We start from the raw sequence: 20774 nt of genomic DNA, 5'->3' as shown, positions 1-20774 counted from the left end.
CTATTACTTTATAAAAATATAGATTTATTAGGATTATAATTACATTACGTTTAGATTTGTATATTGCGTCCGTACTATTTTGTTACAGTTTTTTAGGAGAATGTTTAATGTTAATGATTTGATTGTATAGTAATTTAATTTTAGTCGTAATTTGTACTGTTTTATAGTCATTGAAATATTTTATTTCACTTAATTATATAATGTATATCATATAATTATTGATTGTGGAAGCATTTATAAGTGTCCAGGGGACTTATTTCTGAATTAAATCATATGATGTGCGTGACAAAGCTGAAAATTTATCATATTTCTTTCTTCTTTTTTTTTTGTTGAAGGCCACTTTAGGATAAGGAGTAGTAAGTGTTAGGCAGATGGTGAGACAACATGATCAGTAATAATGGAATTTGGGTAGATCTTGATTTGGTATATTTTAGATTAGTGTATTATAAGGTACTTAGTGTTATCTAATGTATGTCAAAGTAGGTCGTAGTGTTATGCTCATCATCATCATCATCATCATCATCATGACGGGCTCCTTGCTTGAACCAATGTGACTCTTCATCTCCGGAGTTTCCTGTCTTCCATCAGCTGCCTCAGATCTTCAGGTTCACAGATGGCGTCATGTGCTATTTGCTGGATGTACGTGGAGCTAGGTCGTCGTTTGTGTGTTCGTTCGGGTAGTGCAATCCAGAGCAACACATCACTCACCAATTCATGCTTGCTCCTTAGACCAGTAAATCGTGAGCGTCTTTCCTTGATAGTATTAGATATAACAGGTAGGTTGCCATAAACTTGCTGCTTCGTGGGATGCTTTTGCCAAGATATATTTAATACTGTTCGTAGTACGGGTGTATGTGCCGTCTAGTTTTCTTTCCAATCTTTTGGTGAGTGTCCAGGCTGTAGCACTGTAAACAAGGACAGACTCTACCACTACTCTGAAGAACTGCCTTTTCAGTTTGTCAGTTACTGAACGCGGCCCGTCCAATGCGGCCCATGCTTTTGCGATGCGAATTTCGCCAGTGGTGCTAAATGAAGTGTTTGTCGCATGTCTATGTTTTTTGTTTCAATTTCTGATGCTGGTACTATCGCATATCAGATATGATGGTTGGCATTGGATGTTAATGGTATGTGTCTTAAAGAGGGATGTGGTGTTCATATGAGATCACGTAAGGAATCTGGGTTACATTTGTAATTACTGTGTTCGCTGTGTATTGTCTATGTTTGTATAAGAGAGTGAATGTGGCTGTCGAATTAAGTCGTTGCTTAATTGTATTAATCAGAGGCACATTAGCTTTACGATGGCATTAGTATATAAACCAATGCTTCCAAGCAACGTGGAACCTTTCGAATAATAATCACGTTTCAAGAAAACTCTGCATAAGAAAATATTTTACAATTAATTTTTCATTACGCCAGCAGCATTTTTATAATCGTCGTTAATTTCATGCGAATCACTCATCTATAGTTTTAACGTTAACCCTAACCATAATCCAATTAAGTCACTGTTTTAGCTTTTTCAAATGCATTCTGAAAATATATTCGCTGTGACTATTATACTTTCTTTTTAAATGATGTGATAGTTTGAAAATATTGTTATAATACCTTAAAAGTACCAAGAACACTTTCATACATGTATAAGAAAATTTGGTTTGAAATACAAGCTGAAAAAATACATTTATATATATATATATATATATATATATATATATATATATATATATATATATATATATATATATATATATATATATATACGTTTTATTTTTTATTACCGTATCTTTCTGTTAAGTTACATTATTGTTTCAGCTACTCGGGCGTTTTTTTACCGTCTGTAGCTTCCTCAGACTTTTACAGAAATTTCTGTAAAAGTCTGAGGAAGCTACAGACGGCCAAAAAAAACGGCCGAGTAGCTGAAACAATAATGTAACTGAACAGAAAGATGCGGTAATAAAAAATAAAACGCATATTTTCTCTAGAACAGTATTGAGCACTTTCTTCAGTTTTTATTAATTACCATTTCCAATATATATATATATATATATATATATATATATATATATATATATGCAAATGCATGATAATATCAGTCTATTAATAAGTATATTGTGAAGGAACCCTAGTTGGAAAACTCCGATATAGGTAATAACATTTTTAATCAGGTCAAGTGTGTACAGGTTAGCTATGTTGTAAAGGTATAGGAATGAGGTTATTGGTGTATCCGCTCCACATTGCAATATACTAGAAGTACTCCAGAAGTAATGCCTTTTATTTTTTATTGCAACAGAATGGATCAGAGGGAGTTGCAAGTTACATTATTATAGTGGTTTAACTTACGCATTCATGACCTGAAAGTTTCGTCTACCTTTTGCAAATATTGACAGTGTGAGACTCCAAGAACGCAATTCCTGTTATGGACGTGCATCAGAAACAGAGATGCGCCATTGAATTCTTTGCAAAAGTGCATTAAGAATAGTCGCAACTATGTAGAAACTAAATTCTAGAACCCAATCGGTCGTTCGTTTTAATAGTACCATTCCGGTCTTCGTAGCTCTTCAACTCTTACTTAAAATAAATAAGAGGCTTTTCTTTTGGAACGACCCTTGTATATTTTCCAACGTATGTGTACGTGCGTATCTGTTTGATTATTCTCTTGTTATTTTCCTTGATCTCCCTCCAAAAGTCAGGTACACATTTATAATTTTGATTTTTTTTTATCATGATCGTTTCCATTTTTTTTTTCTTTTTTCCTTAAATTGGTGGATCTTCTGAGTTCGAGACAGGTTCACGCCACATTTCTCAGCCTCCAACCGTTTCGCTTTTACAGCAAATAAAAATTCAGAAGAAATAGATGTAAATGTTGTCGTAGATTAATTTATCTTCTCAGGCATGAGCGTCTCGTTACTTGAAATAGAATCCCTGATTCGCGAAATTCTTTCTTGCTCGGAGAAAGTTTTTCAGGTTATTTTCTGGAACTGGTAATAAGGTGAGGTGGCAGGTGCCCAAGCAAGACCAGCGACAGTAAATCAAAGAGATAGGAACACGAAAGAGAGGCGATAAAGTCGAGACAGAAAGAAATGAAGTAAGAAAAAAGGGAGTGGGAATGAAGGTAATTTGTCCGGCAATGCTTGGTTCGTCTAAGACAACTGATCCTTACCAAATGAGGAAAGCACGCGTGAAAAAGCGTCGTACTAAAGAAGAATAAGAACAAGAAGAAAAAGCACGCGACCGTGGATTCATTAGACATTCTCTCCTTGAAACGGATCCGACCAATAGAAGTGGCTTACACGCTTCACGGGACCGGAAGAGGGTCGACAGCCATATTGAACGCCGATAAATAACAAAAAGCTTCGGAGTTGCCGACTCTATTGCCGTGTGAAGTGGAAAATCCTAGTGCCCCCCGGCCAGTGCGTTCTACTCGACTTGCTTGATTGGGTGACTGGCCGTCAAGGGTATGAGGAGCACCAGGTTTTTCGATGTACAGTTATGAGGAGGAATGGACGACAGATGAAATATCGGACATATTAGCACCAGGGTCAACAGGGCGAGCCTAGAGATATGCGTTATTTTCGATAACGCCCACCTCTTTTGACAAAATATGTTATTGTCACAATAGGGCAAGGTCTCTTTTGTCCTACAAGGAATCATGTTCATCATATTTTTGGAAAGAATTTCTAAGAAAATATAACCTTTTTCACCACATTTCATATTGTTTAATGTAAGAATATAACACGACTAATCACGTGGACACATCGGTTCTCGTTAGATCATTAAAGTTAAGCAGCGTTGAGCCTAGCCATTACTAGATCGAGTGACCATTTGGGAATGCCATGCGCTGTATGTAGGAGGACGTCGATATTTCCGGCAGCTCTTGCATCTCACGAGGCCTCCAGCTGTTTTGATCCTTGAGTTTTATTTCTTCCGCCGTCACACCAATAGTTTCCTGGGTAAGGTTGACACTTTTGTCCAAACTTCCAACTTCTGTACACGTAACGCACCTTCTCTCAACTCCCAACGTACTTCTGCTAATTCAACTTATTGCTTTGAAATTCAACTTCAAAATGAACGACTCTCTAAAAAATCAACCCTCTTTTATCTCCAACCAGGAGCATCTCATTTGCATATCGGGTGGTCACATTGCAGGCATATAAAGAGATAAGGCAGCCATTTTTGTTTCTTTCTTCTTCATTCATTTCATTCCACGACCGATCCATTGAATTATGCACACGTGCTAATTAGGTAAGTCGCACGTTTCCCTACACCCCCCCTGATCTCATGATCACACACAGGGCAGGGGGCAGTTGTCTTTGTCGGGTACTTTTTCGAAGAATCGGGGGAAGCACTTCCTCGGTTCCATCTTCCTCAGTATGTTCCATCATTCCCTCTCATGGTGCTATAGGCGGTGTTTCACAATCACGGCGGGTGGGCAGTGTTCGTCTTTCTCGGGTACTTTGATGAGGAACTGGTGGTATTACTTTCTCATGTCCATCGTCCTCATCACTATTGCCACTAGTATGTTCCATCATTCCCTCATCTGGTTCTGTAGGTAATGTTTCTATGCTCACCTGTAGGGGCAGTAGGCGATCAGGATCATCCCTGAACTGTATGTGATCTTCCTCATTATCCTCAGAATCAGAAGAGGTATAACAGGGGTGGATATCTTTTACATGACGTGGTACACCATTAATCAACATGGTCTGAGGACTTATGATTTTGTCTATTTTTCCTCTGCAAAATTTTACAGTGCACCCAGCATTTGTGGGTTTTACCCAAACACGGTCTCCCACTTGATATGGTGTATTGACAACGCTAACCATTGATGGTGTGGCATCAATTCCTTTTATACGCTGTTCATAGCGGTAAATCCCATTAGCTGGTGCAGTTTCTGGTGTTGCATCGTCCTTTGGTGTCACATTATACCAGTACACAGCGTCTGGAATAGAACACTGTGTCCTGGCCGCAATTCTTTTAATGGTGCGGTGACACCGCTCCGCTATACCGTTACCTTCTGGAAAATATGCACATCGGTAACGCATTCTAACCCCCCATTCCTACGTAAATTTCTTAAATTCTTGACATCGAAACGTAGTGGCGTTATCACTCAGAATTTCCAGCGGGGCACCACGTTCAAAAAAGACAGTTCTCACCTGTCGTATAATGCTAGATGCATCCTGTCGTGTCAACAGGCGCCATATCGTGAAACGTGTCGGACCACAATCTGTCAAGGTCAAAAAATGCCTGCCCTCATAATGCGTTACATCCATTTCTACTCGATACCAGTTGTCCTCCACCTCAAGCTTCCCTTTTTGCCATTGGGATGGTGCCGGATCAATTCGCTGACACTCTTCACACGAGCGTATAGCTGCCTTGATTGATGCTCTTGTAGTTGAGGGACACACTCTTCGGACAAAATATGTTGTCCTCCGAATTTCGGGATGTCCACTCTGCTAATGTATTGTACGGATCTGGTCAGGTGTTAATTGATCTGTTACGGCCGCGCATGTCTGATGTGGAGGATCAGATCTCTGCCTCATTGCATCAATCCACCTCTTTGGCACTCTAGTCAAGCTATCAGCCAAATTCTGCATCGACGAAGCTAAGGTAATGTCCACCTGCAACCTGTATTCGTTAACGATACGCTTTATTATTGTCAGTCTCCTCCGTACTAACATCTCACTTGCAGCTCAGCAAGGTGTCGGTCAACCAGTGGTAAACACACAACGAGTCAGTGTGGAGATGCACAACCTTAGCCTGCCATTGCAATGCAAGATTAAGCTCTTTTAACGTGGCATCGAGTTCTGCCAAATTTATATGCTGGGCATCATTTTTCGGACGAAGCCAGCACGCATCTTCCACAACAGCACCAAAATGTTCCAACACGACACCTGTAGCCAGTGAACTTGCATCAACCCATGCATTCAGTTCGTTTCCAGATACTTGCCACTCACCCTGGGCAGGGTCGTTTCTATGTACTCTGGACAACACTTCAGCCATGATTTGCTGGAGAGAATCATCATCCACCATGTCGTCCCATCCTTTGGTTACTGCAGTTACTCGTCTTTTTAACACTCCTGTTGCCGATCGGAGCCATCCACAGACAGGTAGATGTCCTACTAATTTACCGCAAATAGAAAACACAATGCGTCTTGTCAATACACTGGGTAACTCTGGAATTGCGCTCCCTCGCTTCCATCGCAAAGTATTGCCCTTCTCATAGACCTCTAAGCCTAACACGGGCACCCCGTCCTTTAGGCACTTAGGGTCTTTGCTTATTAACCCAAACGATTCCAGTTTTGCTCGAACCACATCTGCAGACATTATGTCCTCCTTAACGTAGATATCGTCAATGTAAGCTGAAGCAGCTTTTGCTGTGGTCTCATCCTGCATCAAAACAGTTTTAATAATAGTTGTCATTATTAAGGGTACTACGTTTAGGCCAAAACCTAAACGTGTCAAACAATATCGTTTTCCCTTGATTATCACTGTCTGAAATGGCCATAATGACTCATGGACACGCATCTGCAGGTAGGCTCTCTTTAAATCCAGCAGTGCTACATTACTCCCTTTCTGACGCCACTCTCTTAGTTTAGCAGCGCACACGTCTGTGTTTCCAGTGAAAGCATCAACATGTTGATTCAATTCTCGGTAATCCATTACAGGCCGAATTTTGTCTTTAGTAGTTTGTTCAACAGCCATGAACGGAATTAATCCTTTGGGTGGTCCCAGACGTTCCTGTGGGTATGGTATTAACCATCCGTTATCAATCCACATCTGAAGTTCTTCTTCATATGCGGCCCTATTCTTTGTGGAAACTGCATACTCTGGAATGGTGTTGCACAGCCGATCTGGTGCCTGGCTCATAGTCCATTTCCACTTTGCAGTCCACGCCTTTTCCTTGTCGTCAAACGTAGCACAGAAGTCCTTTTCTTCAATAGACATGGCTGCACAGACTTCTTTTCCTTCTCCAAGCATTACACCTCCAGTCGCTGTGATTATGACGCCTCCTAGTGCTTGTATTGCATCAATTCCAATCAACATGTCATAGCCAAGAGGTTTTTCTTGCATCACCAGAACATCAACTTTGGCTGTGTCACCCTTCTCAGTACGGATCGTAATCGTCCCTTCACCACAACATGCTCGGGATAAACAATTGATCGTCATAATACCGACTGGTTGCTCCCGCCACATCTGACAGTAATGTGCACTAACTATAGACCGGGAACACCCCGTATCTATGAGTGCTGAACACTGCACATCGTCAATTTTTACGCTAATGACCGGTAATCCTGTGTTTATTGGTTGGCAAGGGGCAAGGGTGGCGATAGTACCTTGCCCCCAACGTCGTTTCCCGAACAGTTGCGAGATATGTGCCCATACTTATTGCAGCGATAGTATTCTACTGTTCTCTGTGCTCGTGGATATACACACCTCCTATCACTCCGGCAATCCTTAGCAAAATGATTGGCCTCCCCACATTTATAGCACACTGGGCCTACACGCTTATTACTACCTGGGAGAGAATCTACATTGCTTCCATGCGGTTCAACTGTTGCATGTTGAATACTAGTTGCTGCTGCAATTGGCTCCTGTTCCTTACAGATGTTTCGAGCTTGGGCTAATAATCGTCTGTTGTCAATTCATCAATTCGTGACGATGCCCGCAACAGTTTGCTGACCTCCTCAGGTAAGCCTACTAAAAAGGCACATCTTAATATCTTATCATTAACCCCACCAAATGGTACCGACAACTTTCGTAGGTCGGCTAGGTACACATCAACGGTTTCCTTGGGGTGAAGTCGCCGGCTAGTGAACTGTTGCCATGCAACAAACGGATCTGTACCAAACGCTGTATACAGGCTGTGTTTGATTGTATCCCAGTCTGGTTCATCTCCGAGTTGCTGGTAGACTGCATAGCTCTTCCGGTTAACCTCAAAGGAATGACTGTGGCTAGTTCTTTAATTCTGCACAGTGTACAGATCTCTTCAGCCTTTTCCATCCATTCGACGACAGACGGTCCAGTGGTAGATCCATCAAACTCAGGTATCAAGCGAAAGTCGAATCTGTCCATTTTCTGCCTTTCGAGTCACCGCACACCGAGAGCCGAAATAGCTTATAACTCAATAACTTGAGTTTTATTTCTTCCGCCCGTCACACCAATAATTTCCTGGTAAGGTTAACACTTTTGTCCAAACTTCCAACTTCTGTACACGTAACGCACCTTCTCTTAACTCCCAACGTACTTCTGCTAATTCAACTTATTGCTTTGAAATCCAACTTCAAAATGAACGACTCTCTAAAAAATCAACCCTCTTTTATCTCCAACCAGGAGCATCTCATTTGCATATCGGGTGGTCACATTGCAGGCATATAAAGAGATAAGGCAGCCATTTTTGTTTCTTTCTTCTTCATTCATTTCATTCCACGACCGACCCATTGAATTATGCACACGTGCTAATTAGGTAAGTCGCACGTTTCCCTACACCTGTCGCTGGATCCGGCTGGTTGGGACGAGAGAGTGAGGTTAGTTCTGTGCAAACCAGCTTTAGTTGGAAACATACCTCCAGCGCGAGTTATCTATCATCGCTAGGATGATCAGATGACGTTCGTCGTTCCGATGGACGAACAGTATATAAGAATTTAAGGCTATAATAATAATAATAATAATAATAATAATAATAATAATAATAATAATAATAATAATAATAATAACAATGTGTCGAGTTTAGATGAAATTCATTATAAAATCGGCCATTAAAGCTGATCGGATTCTTACTACTTTAATTTACGAACTATACGTTTATTGTTTTTCACTTTTGTTCAAGCAATATTGTCACTGAAATGTATAGGGATACTATGATTATGAAGCAAGATATATAGAAGAAATCTTAAGTAGGGAGTTGTTCAGCAAGACGTTTGTTTATATTACATTTAAATTTCTGCATATTGCTACAGTTAGGAATCGGCAAGCAAATATGGAATTTCAAAAAGAAGTTGAGAAGCTATTAGAATAGAACACTTTTTCCGACATCAGAGACCGCTACAGTGATGGGGTGAGATTTTGCTTTAGTCGTGTTAGTTATAAGTATTTACGTTGAGGAAGTACAGTGCATTAACTTAATTAGCGCATATTCAGTAGAAGTAACCGCATTTAATAAATCCTTTATAATTAATATTGTATTTCAGCATTCAATAATCTAAATATGTTAATATGTTATATAAATAAACAAAAAGTATATTTTTTCTTTATGAGAGGCAAAAAGAGTTAACTTTTCTGTGGGTCTGTTAAAAATGTAATGTTTTTATAACTATTGACATAACTTATTATATATATATATATATATATATATATATATATATATATATATATACTAGCCTGTATGCCCAGCGTTGCCCGGATGTTTGGAGGTGTGTGTTGGAAAAAATAGTGGTAGTAGGCAGGCAGGCTTGAACCCGTATCGTGAAGGAGGAAAAGAACGTGAAATAAAAGGGACATATTTGCCGTTGCGTCTATCGCCAAACCGGAAGTGTCGAAGGTTTAAATTAAGCCTAAATCGAAAAGAGGGGGTGACTTTCGAAAATATGGGCGAAAAAAGCGACTCCTTCTTGTAGAAAAGTACCCAGTTAAGGGTGAATGAATTAATGTTTTTAGCCAATTTTTCGATATTTGTCGTCCGAAGTGTCGAGCTTCAAACGATACCGATCTCGTGAAAATCCGTCGCCTCTATCGAAAGTTTTAGGCATACAACAAAGGCTTCCTTCAGTCTTGACTTACTATGGATACCCACGGTAAAGGTGCCTGCGCGTGAATTTTTGTGGCAAGAGTTGCACAATCTCCAACCACACTTCTCCTGAGTCGACAGTGGCAAGTGGAGGTTCAAGACAACTGGAAACAATGCCGAGATAAGCGGAAAGCACATACAGCGTCTAGAATTCCCAAGTGGTCACCCATCTGATACTAGCCAGGCTCAACGGTGTACGAGGGTTCACAGGTTGATGTGCTCCAGTTTTTCTTTGTGCTCCCTTTTTTTCTTTTTTTTTTTTTCGAAGATTTTGTTGTTTTCATATATTGTTCTTCTCTAACTCTTTTTGTTGACTTCGTTGACATATCAATTGTTTCTGTCAATTTTGATCGCCTAATAAGTAGATTCAAATCCGCTGGTCTTTAAAGCAGTGTTTTGGTGCATCCTTAGGAGTCTGGTTCCAAAAGCAAGTTCTGGGTACAGACTTTGCTAGGTAGGAGGTTGTCAGGTATTCGATCAAGGCTATGGGAAAACAATGTTTTGCTAGTGTGGCTTCTATACTATCCATCTCTGAGCGGAGGAAACCTCAGTGTTCATGATTAAGTCTTGCCATTTTATGCGTAAGATATTGCACAGTTTAGCTTGGTGAAAATGTTCCAACTTTTTAGGTTTCTTCTTAAGAGCATCCGGGTCTCACAGGTATATAGCAGGATTGAGATTACAACCGCTTTGTAGGTCATGAGTTTGGTAGATTGCGTCAACCCTTGATTGCTAAATACTCTTTTATAAAGTTTTCTATGTGATACACTAGTATATATATATTTTTTTCTGTAAAAGTCTGAGGACGCTACAGACGGGTAAAAAAAACGGCCGTGTAGCCGAAACAATAATGTAACTTAACAGAAAGATACGGTAATAAAAAATAAAACGTATATATGTGTGTGTGTGTGTGTGTGTGTGTGTGTGTGTGTGTGTGTGTGTGTGTGTGTGTGTGTAATATTATAAGAATAGACGTCTCAATATAGATCATATAAATTCACTGAACAGTTTAATTCAAACATTCAAAATGATTGGTCAATTGGTGGTACAAAAGTGTTCTGTTCCTTAAACTACTCGACTCCAGAACTCCATTTTAGAAACCGAGGCAAACTGCACGAAGATGGGAGTGATACCGTTAAAACGAGCGACATTTTGTGCTCCAGAATTTATTTTTGTACATATTTACCACCATTCTCAGTTCTGTTTTCCAAGGAAATTCAAAGGCGCATCTCTGCTCTTGACTTACATGGTTCGTACAAATAAAACAATCTGCCATTTTCTCTCGTTATGAAAATACGATCATACTGTCTGTATGAATAATGTAAGTTGTTCAAAATGGTATTTTTCTGTTTTTAAAGAAAAGAACGTAAGTAACTAAAAATGCAACAAATACATAATTTTGCAGACTTGTTAGTCGCGAACGAAACAATATTGCAGTGGTTAATTTTTGAAAAGTAATAAATTACCAACTGAGAAAACTTGATATTTGGACTTTGGAAAACACTTATAGTACACTTTATATATATATATATATATATATATATATATATATATATATATATATATATATATATATATATTTAATTTAGGTAAACCAAATTACCATTAGTCGCGACAATAAATCTACTTTTTCAATAAAAAAAATTAATTAAGCGACAAAGGCCTCCGGTTTTTATCGAGGCTAGTCTTTTAAATGAATACCGGATTTATTGCTAATGGTAATTTTTTTTACCTAAATTGAATAAAATAATATCCTGCTTTTTTTTCTATTGAGCATTATTTACAACTTCGATGATTCCAATAGTTTTTACTTTTCGATATTTTTAACCTGGAATAAATAATCTGTAAATATATATATATTTTTTTGTTGTTAACATCAAATAGAAAAATCAAGAAGTTGGTGGCGACAGGATATTTTTAAGGACACATAAATCGTAAAATTGCCTTCCCACTAACGAAACAGCTTTAATGAAAAAAATCCGGGAGAAAATGAACAAAAGTTATAAAAAAGAAAAAGTAAGTCTTTGAATTTCAACAAAGTTTTGCACTATATATATATATATATATATATATATATATATATATATATATATATATATATATATATATATATATATATATATGCAAATCCATGCGAAATGACGTCACCGGTAGAGAAAAAAGACGATCATGTAAGAGACGTACAGGATATTCTCGTTAAAGGCGTTCGTGATGTCACAGCTGTAACGAGAGAAATAAATGTCGTTGTTACAACGGAAAGAACCGAGTTGAAGTTTTTTACTTTTCTTTGTCTACTTTGTAACTGAGGCTACAGCGTTTTGGTTCCCGAACTACGTTACATTCTCTGTAGAAATATCTCCATCAACAAAAACCTCTAATAAATGCAGTTTATAAAAGACTACATGCCTATCTGTCTATCTCCATATTTTCAAACTCTATCTCTACACAAAAACTAAATATCGCAGAGCGGCGCTAGGCGCTTCAAATGATTGAATTTTTTACGGACCGTTTTTTTTTATGAGTCTTTAGTTAAAATAGTTTTATAGAGTAAAAAATAGGTCAAAATTTTAAAAATCATTATACGTTTACTTTTAATTTTAGTTTACTTTTAATTTTTCATTGTTAATCAGTTCATATGCATGTCACGTTGGTACAGTGGTGACGTCACCAGCTTTGAATGCAACAGTTTCGGTTTGGTTTCGATTCTAATTGATGGCACCATATACTTTTTTACTTTTGAAATCACAACTCTGTAATAATATATACGAAATCTGGCTTAATTAACCTATCGTATTTAAGCGTATTTTACGATCGAGCAAAGTTGCCCCCCCCCTCACGCTAGTTTAGATTTAAAATAGAAAGGCACAAAAACTTATTCGATTTTAACGGGTTTATTAATAAACAGACCGAGTAACTGATTCTGTTTAAGACAAGAATTCTTCGGGTCATGTTGTTTTCTAAAGGAGCCAAGTTAGAAATCTAATCTTTTATGGTTGTTTTAACGGCGCCAAATGAGCGACATTTTCTTTATAATAATCGATTTTCTTCATCTTTTTATAAACATTTGAATTTCCTTCTCTCTCACTCACACACACACACACACACACACACACACACACACACACACACACACACATTAATGGTTTACTCGATTATTTCCGGTAAATTTAATATTCTTTCACACGTATTTTACCCACCGAAATGTATATTTTTTTGTGTATATTTTTTTGTGTATATTTTTTGTGTATATTTTTTGTGTATATTTTTTGTGTATATTTTTTTTTTGTATATGCGTGCAGTTCTTTTATTTTTTCATTTTTTTAACAAATTTACCAAGTTGTATAAACACACACACACACGCACACACACACACACACACACACACATATATATATATATATATATTAGTGTTGGGACGATTAATCGGAATCGGGAATCGGAAAAATCGGAAGATTCTAGGTCATCGGAATCGGTATCCGAATCGGAAAAAGTGGTGCCTATTTCCCGATGCCAAAATGATGCTTTTAATTACTTTTTTCTTTGTGTTTATTTTTTTTATGTTGTTTAAAGTAAAATCTTCCATTGCTGGTAATAATGATAAGACAATAATAATAATAATAATAATAATAATAATAATAATAATAATAATATATAATATATAATAATAAATATAATAATATATTATAATAAATATAATAATAATAAATATAATAATAATAATAATAATAATAATAATAATAATAATAATAATAATAATAATATATATAACGAGTTAAAAATAAGAGTAAAGCAAAAATCTATTGATCATTATTCACAAGTGTAATTTTACGTTTAGGAAAATATTTAACATGTGTTCTTTTTTACAGAAATCAGGGGAAATAACAATTTTATAATTAAATAATTAAAGATGTATAAAGACTCGGCATCGGAATCGGTAATTGTAGCGGAATCAGGAATTTAATACGGAATCCATAATTGTATCGGAATCGGGAAAATTATTTGAAATCGTCCCATCACTAATATATATATATATATATATATATATACATGTATGTATATATGTATATATAAATACATATATACACATGCATTTATATATATATATATATATATATATATATATATATATATATATATATATATATATATATATATTTACCAGTGGTGAAAAAAAACCGGACTAAAGTGCTCAATGTGTAGTCAGAGCAGTATATAGGAAATTTATTACTGTGAGTCCAGAATGAGTTTACAAATTGTTTCAACTAGAGGAAAATCCTCAAAGAGAGGAAAAATCCAACTAGCATCATCAGAAATCATAGATGGACTAAGTTATAAAGTCAAATAAAAATGGAAAGATCGTAGATAAAGGGGAGTTAGAAAAGAAGGGGGAGTGGTGGGGAGAGGACGTTGGAGTTTAAAGTAGTAGGAGTGTATTAAAAAAAGAGAGGGGTTTATAATTAAATATTAATTATGTGTAAATTCTTATATACGTGTTTTTTAACGGTTTAAACTTAAAAGACGCTACTTTTGTTGATAACGGCATAAGTAACAGTTAATTTAAAGGATCACCATGGCAACAGGTTGGAGAGTTAATGTTAGTGAAGGAACGGGTTGAAAATGGGGTTTAAAGTAATTTAGCCGGGCGGGGAGAGATTGAAAGATATTTATTGTTTATAAAATGGAAAGAAAAAGAAAAGGAAAAATAAGTTAATGAATTATACTTTACAGGTTTATTTTAATAGTGTAATGATATATATAATTAAATATAATAAATAAATTAGCCGGGCAGGTAGAAATAATACGTTACAGGTTTATTTTAATAAAATAAAATAAAATAGGTGAAGGAACGGGTTGAAAATGGGGTTTAAAGTAATTTAGCCGGGCGGGGAGAGATTGAAAGATATTTATTGTTTATAAAATGGAAAGAAAAAGAAAAGGAAAAATAAGTTAATGAATTATACTTTACAGGTTTATTTTGATAGTGTAATGATATATATAATTAAATATAATATATATATAAATAAATTAGCCGGGCAGGTAGAAATAATACGTTACAGGTTTATTTTAATGAAATAAAATAAAATAGGTGAAAGCTTAAGTAAGTAACTTAAATAATAGAAAAAAACATTTTTAATAAGTAACACACAAATATAAGCACACGCATAAATATGTACAGCAAATGCACATACGTAAATGGGGGAAAAAGCACATGCGTGATCACACATACATATATATATATATATATATATATATACATATATACATATACATATATACACAAACATACATATACAAACACATATATATATATGTACACATACACAGATACGTAAAAATACACGCATATATACATATATAAACATATATGCAAATACACATACATCCAGATGCAAACACTTACACATACATATATATATACATATACATATACATACATATATATACATATAAATATAAATTAGCTGGGAGGGGGGGAATTGAAAAATATTTTATCAATAATTTTTAAATTTTCAGGCGTTGTAGTTGAAGGAAAGAGAGAAAGAGAAAAATATAAATTAATGAATTATAAGTTACAAGTTTATTTTACTAATATAGAAATAGGTAAGAATATCAGTAAGTTAATCAAATAATAAAATTCATAAAATTATTAGGGAGATATTTATAATAAGTGAATAAAACACATACACACAGAAAAACACACACACAAATATACATGTAGAAGATACGTAACCAAATACAAATATATATAAACACATACATATATACACATGTAGAAGATACGCACAAACACAAATACATATATATACATACATATACACACACACATATATATATACACACATATAAATACATACATACACACACATATACATACATATACAAACACACACACATACACACGCACACACACATATATATATATATATATATGTGCACATATATATACATATATATATATATATAAATTAGCTGGGCAGGGAGAGATTGAAAAAATTATTTTTTTGTTTTTAATTTATTATTTATAGTTTTTTGAATTGTCGGGCGTTAAGTTGAAAGAAAGAAATGAGAAATAGAAGGGTAAATAGGTGAATTATACGTTATAGGTTTATTTAATAAAGTAAAAAAACTAAGGATATCAGTAAGTTAATTAAATAATAAAAATTAATATAATTATTAATAAAATGTAGATAATAAGTAGATAACAAAAACACACAAATACATACACATGAGTACACATGTAAAAAAAATACACACATCAATGGGGGAGGAGCATGTGCTTGAGTATATGTACAAACACAAATACGAAAAATATGTAAATAAGCTTCGTGTTAAAAATTATGATAATTATTATTGAAAGAATTAGTAAGAGGTAAATATAAGAGAAAAGCGTATTATATATGTTATATGTAGATGGTAAATTAAATAATTAATTAAAATAGAAGGTAAGTAAATGATTAGTTGTTAACAAGTAGATAATAGACCGAGAGGCAAGTCGAAGGATACCAATTGTGATAAGTACGTAATTGAAATAATAGAAATCGAGACCTAATTATGGAAATAGCCAATAAGAGACTATGGGGCGAGAACCTTTAAATAATGACATAAGGAGTGATTAAGGCAAAGGGGGGGGTACAAAAATGAGTTTGGTAAAGAGAGATGTAGCTAAAAAATGGTGGGATAAATAGGTGGGGGTTCTGTGGAGGGGTTCTTTTAAAATGAATGGGGGACTATATAGTTTAGGTTGTAAATAGGGTGTGTGTAATTCGTTAGTGTTAGATTTTAGGGGTGGGTTATAGTTATTATTAGAAGGGTGAGAAGTTGCTTAAGAGGTGGGATTTATAATGTTTACAATTAAGTGAGGTTTCAGTTTTTTTATTTAGAAGTTTATCTCTATCTCTAAAATTAGTAATCAGTAATTTTTCAGTTAAGCATAAATAACATGGGGAGTTTAGTGATTTACAGGTACTAGCTCTATTAAGAATTTCCCAGCTAATAATTGGGGTGAGGTTGTTTCGGGTAAGTAGTAGATAGTGGTTAGTTAATGAAGTACTATTTGGGTGGTTGGGGTTATTTAGGGAGCATTTATGCACTCTAAATCTGTCTTTGAACGTGGTGCTTGAGAGGCCAATGTAAAATTTTTTGTTTTGTGGGTCTTCAGCAGGGGCAATAGTTGCTTTGTAAACCACATTTGTTGAGAGACAATTTTGCTGGAGCGGGCATTGGGGTTTGTTAAGGCAGTTACAGTTATTTTGACCATTGTTATTATAGTTGTGGTTATTTAGTATTTTATTGTTGTGTTTTTTAATTTTATTTTCTAGATTATTTGTGCAACTGTAGCTAAGCTTAATAGTGTTCTTATTAAAAATTTTATGTAGAATATTACTAGGGGGGAAGTGGTGATTAAGAAGCATGAAGAATTTTTTACCTAATTTAGTTTTTATCATATTATTATAGGGAGGGTTAAACCAGAGGACTTTGCGGGATCTGTTATTCCTATTTGTATTGTTGGGTTTATTAGGGTCCAAGTATGTAATATTAGGGTTGGAATATCCAGATTCCTTTAAAGCATTTTCAAAGAAGGGTTTGTGTAGGTTAAAAATGCTGGAGTTAGATGAGTTTGTGCTAAGCCTTTTTTCTATTGATTTAGGGATATGTTTAATAATGTGTTTGGGGTGGTTGGACATAGGGTGTATATATAGGGGGTATGTATTATTTTTAGTGTATGGTTCATAAGTATTATTAGGGAGGTTAAAGGTAACATCTAGAAAATTTACTGTTTTTAAGTTGGAAGTTACTTCAATCTTTAGATCCATATTCTTCAGTTCCCTGATAATGTTCTTTTTAATGCCTTCGCACTTTGGGCCGCTTGCGTTTTCAACAATGATAAGGCCATCATCTCTGTAAAGTCCCACGTTGTTTCAGGTTTTGCAAGTTGTAATGCCTTACCTAAAAACTTCGGGGAAATTGATGGGTAATATGAATCATTATATATATATATATATATATATATATATATATATATATATATATATATATATATATATATATATATATATAATGATTCATATTACCCATCAATTTCCCCGAAGTTGTTAGGTAAGGCATTACAACTTGCAAAACCTGAAACAAATATTACAAAATAAAAAAAAATTGAGTTAGTAAAATTAGTCAGAAGAACCTTAATTAAATATAATAATAAATACTGGACTAGAAAACAACAGAGAATTAAACTTTGATATAAAGATGGGGGAATCCGGACTCTGTACAGGTTACTGGTTTAGTAGGTCTCTACATTCTTAATTAACAAAAAACGAACAAAGTATAAAGACTGTATATACAGATGCACTATTCTTTATCAACTCTGGTAATACAAATTTAGAAAAAATATTTAAATGCTATACAATTTTTTTAAATATTGACTTAAAAACCATGAATGTAAATAATAAAATAGAATTTTTGTATGCGTCAGCCTTAAATTAGTTAGCAATACGTATTAACCAAAGAACTTAATTAAACTCTCTATTATATTGACTATAAATCAAACCATCCAATCTCAATGAAGAAATCAGTTATATCCTAACATATCAAAAAGAATATCTTGATTATCTCATAATGAGCATATATTTAATAAGAAAGAATATTATAATGAAGCATTAGGTTGATCAGGATAGAAAGGTGAAATAAAGTATATTTAAATGAAAATAATTTATTAATTGAAGGGAAGGAAATAAAACAGGAACTATCACATTTCATACAATATGGCAATCGGTAAATCTAATTGCAAAAATAATTTCAAAGAAAACAATATAAACATATTTCAAAATAATAGCGGAAATAAAAATAAAAATAAATGTAGAAATTGTATTTGGTTAAATCCACCTTATAACGCACACATAAAAAATAATTTGGCGAAGAAATTGTTCAAATTATTGACAAAACTTTTCCAATTTTTTCCAAATTGAACTAATCTCAGAAAAATTAAAACCGAAATAATATTAAATTATCTTTTTCTACAATCACGAACTTAGTTTTTTACCGCGCAAAAATAGACAAATAAATTAACGAAGAAGGTTTCTTAACTAATCAAAACAGTGAACGGAATTCACTTTGCAATTGTAGAAATATTGACGAATATCCATTAGAAGGTAAATGCCTCATTTCTAATATAGTATATAAATGTGAAGCAATAGATACTAATAGAATCAGAACATACATGGAGGCGCTGAATGTAGATTTAAAGATAGATTTAACCACAATATAACATCATTTAAAAGATTAGCAACATCATTAACAAATTGTATTAGGCAATTTAGTAAGAATAAAATTGAATACAAATTGAAATTGTCTATACTAGGAAGTGCTAGTAAATACTCTCCAAATAAATCTGACTAATGCCACCTTAAAAATCTAGAATCATATCATATAATAATATCTAAAGAAAGCCTTCTAAACAAACGACAAGATGTAATTCAAAACTGTTTACATAGATCTAAGTATATCTTGTCCCGATTAAAACCTGATTAGAAATATCGATTAGGTGCAAATGAATTAGACTATCAACGCATGGAATGTTAAACACTTTTCTTTATCATAGAGATAAATATATTAGATAAGATAATAAAAAAATAGCAAACAAGGTAAAATAAACTGGAAATTGCAATTCACAATAAACCAAATAAATAAATCGAATATATATAATGATAGAAATATTAAATCTAATTATAATTAAATATATATTTAGAATAGATTAGAAAATGAAAATATATTTTGCATAATGAATATTAACATTAAACCTGACGCCTAAGAAATAATAATTGTATTTTGTAATTATGTGTAGATAATACATTAAATATTAAATTAGTATATGGAATAAAAATCATTGAACTTTAAATATTCTAATGATTGACCTAATTGAAATATTTGTGCATGTTTAATATTAGTCGATAATAAAATAAGTTTAATTATAAATAAAAATATATAAGAAATAAAAATAAGAGAATGTGAGAAGATTGAATGTTGTGTCATAGTGACTATTTTAATAAAGTATAAATAGAACTAAACTCGAAGTATTCATTTACATGCGAATTTAATTAGTTAAAATGAGAAAGTATTATATGATTGGTGTATTGACCCAAATAAACAAAGCAAATGTGATAATAGAAAAATAAATATAAAACATTAGTTATAATTAATTAATTATATATCTATGGAATAAATTTTAACACGTAATAGGGTAGCATATTTTTTTACGTTAATAATTTTATTCTGGAGTTATAGGTTAAATATATTAATTGATCATATTAGCACACAGAACTAAGGGTGTGAAGCTTGAAATATTTTAACTTACTTAATATTGCATAAATATTGCATAACTTACATAATATTTTAACTTACTGCAATATTTAAAGATGTTGATATTCGTTAATATTAATAAGTAAACAGAAATAGTAAATGGGGCAATATGATCATATAAAATATTATGTAATAATAAAATTAACAATCCTAAAATAATAAAATCAAAATAATACTTGAATCATAAAATATTATTTTAAATACTCATCTAATTTATTAAAATAATAAATTATTATATAAATATTGTACTTTTAAACACACCTACAAGTAGAAATACAATTTAATAAATCTAAAAAAAAATTGTACAAAACAATTAAACTAGTTTGGAAATGACTATTAATACTTGATTAAAGGGTATTTGTATATACCAATTGTAGATGAAATAGAAAAAAGAATAATAAAAAAGTGTCTTGGGGTTAAAACTTTGAAAACAATTGAATTAAAATAAATAAATAAAATAAATAAACGTAAAATAGTAGTAAATAAGTAAATAAAATTAAATATTACACTGACAAGTTATAAATATATAATAGATTAAATTGAATGAAACATAAATAATACGCTCTTATTTTCGAATTTTCCTTCTAATAGTGCATTCTGCTGGAATCCTTTTTTTCCAATATATAGATAGATAGATAGATACTAG

The sequence above is a fragment of the Euprymna scolopes genome, chromosome 17, assembly GCF_053919585.1.
Source record: "Euprymna scolopes isolate OS-2025 chromosome 17, ASM5391958v1, whole genome shotgun sequence".
Taxonomy (NCBI): Eukaryota; Metazoa; Mollusca; class Cephalopoda; order Sepiida; family Sepiolidae; genus Euprymna; species Euprymna scolopes.
Note: the sequence above shows the minus strand (reverse complement) of the source record.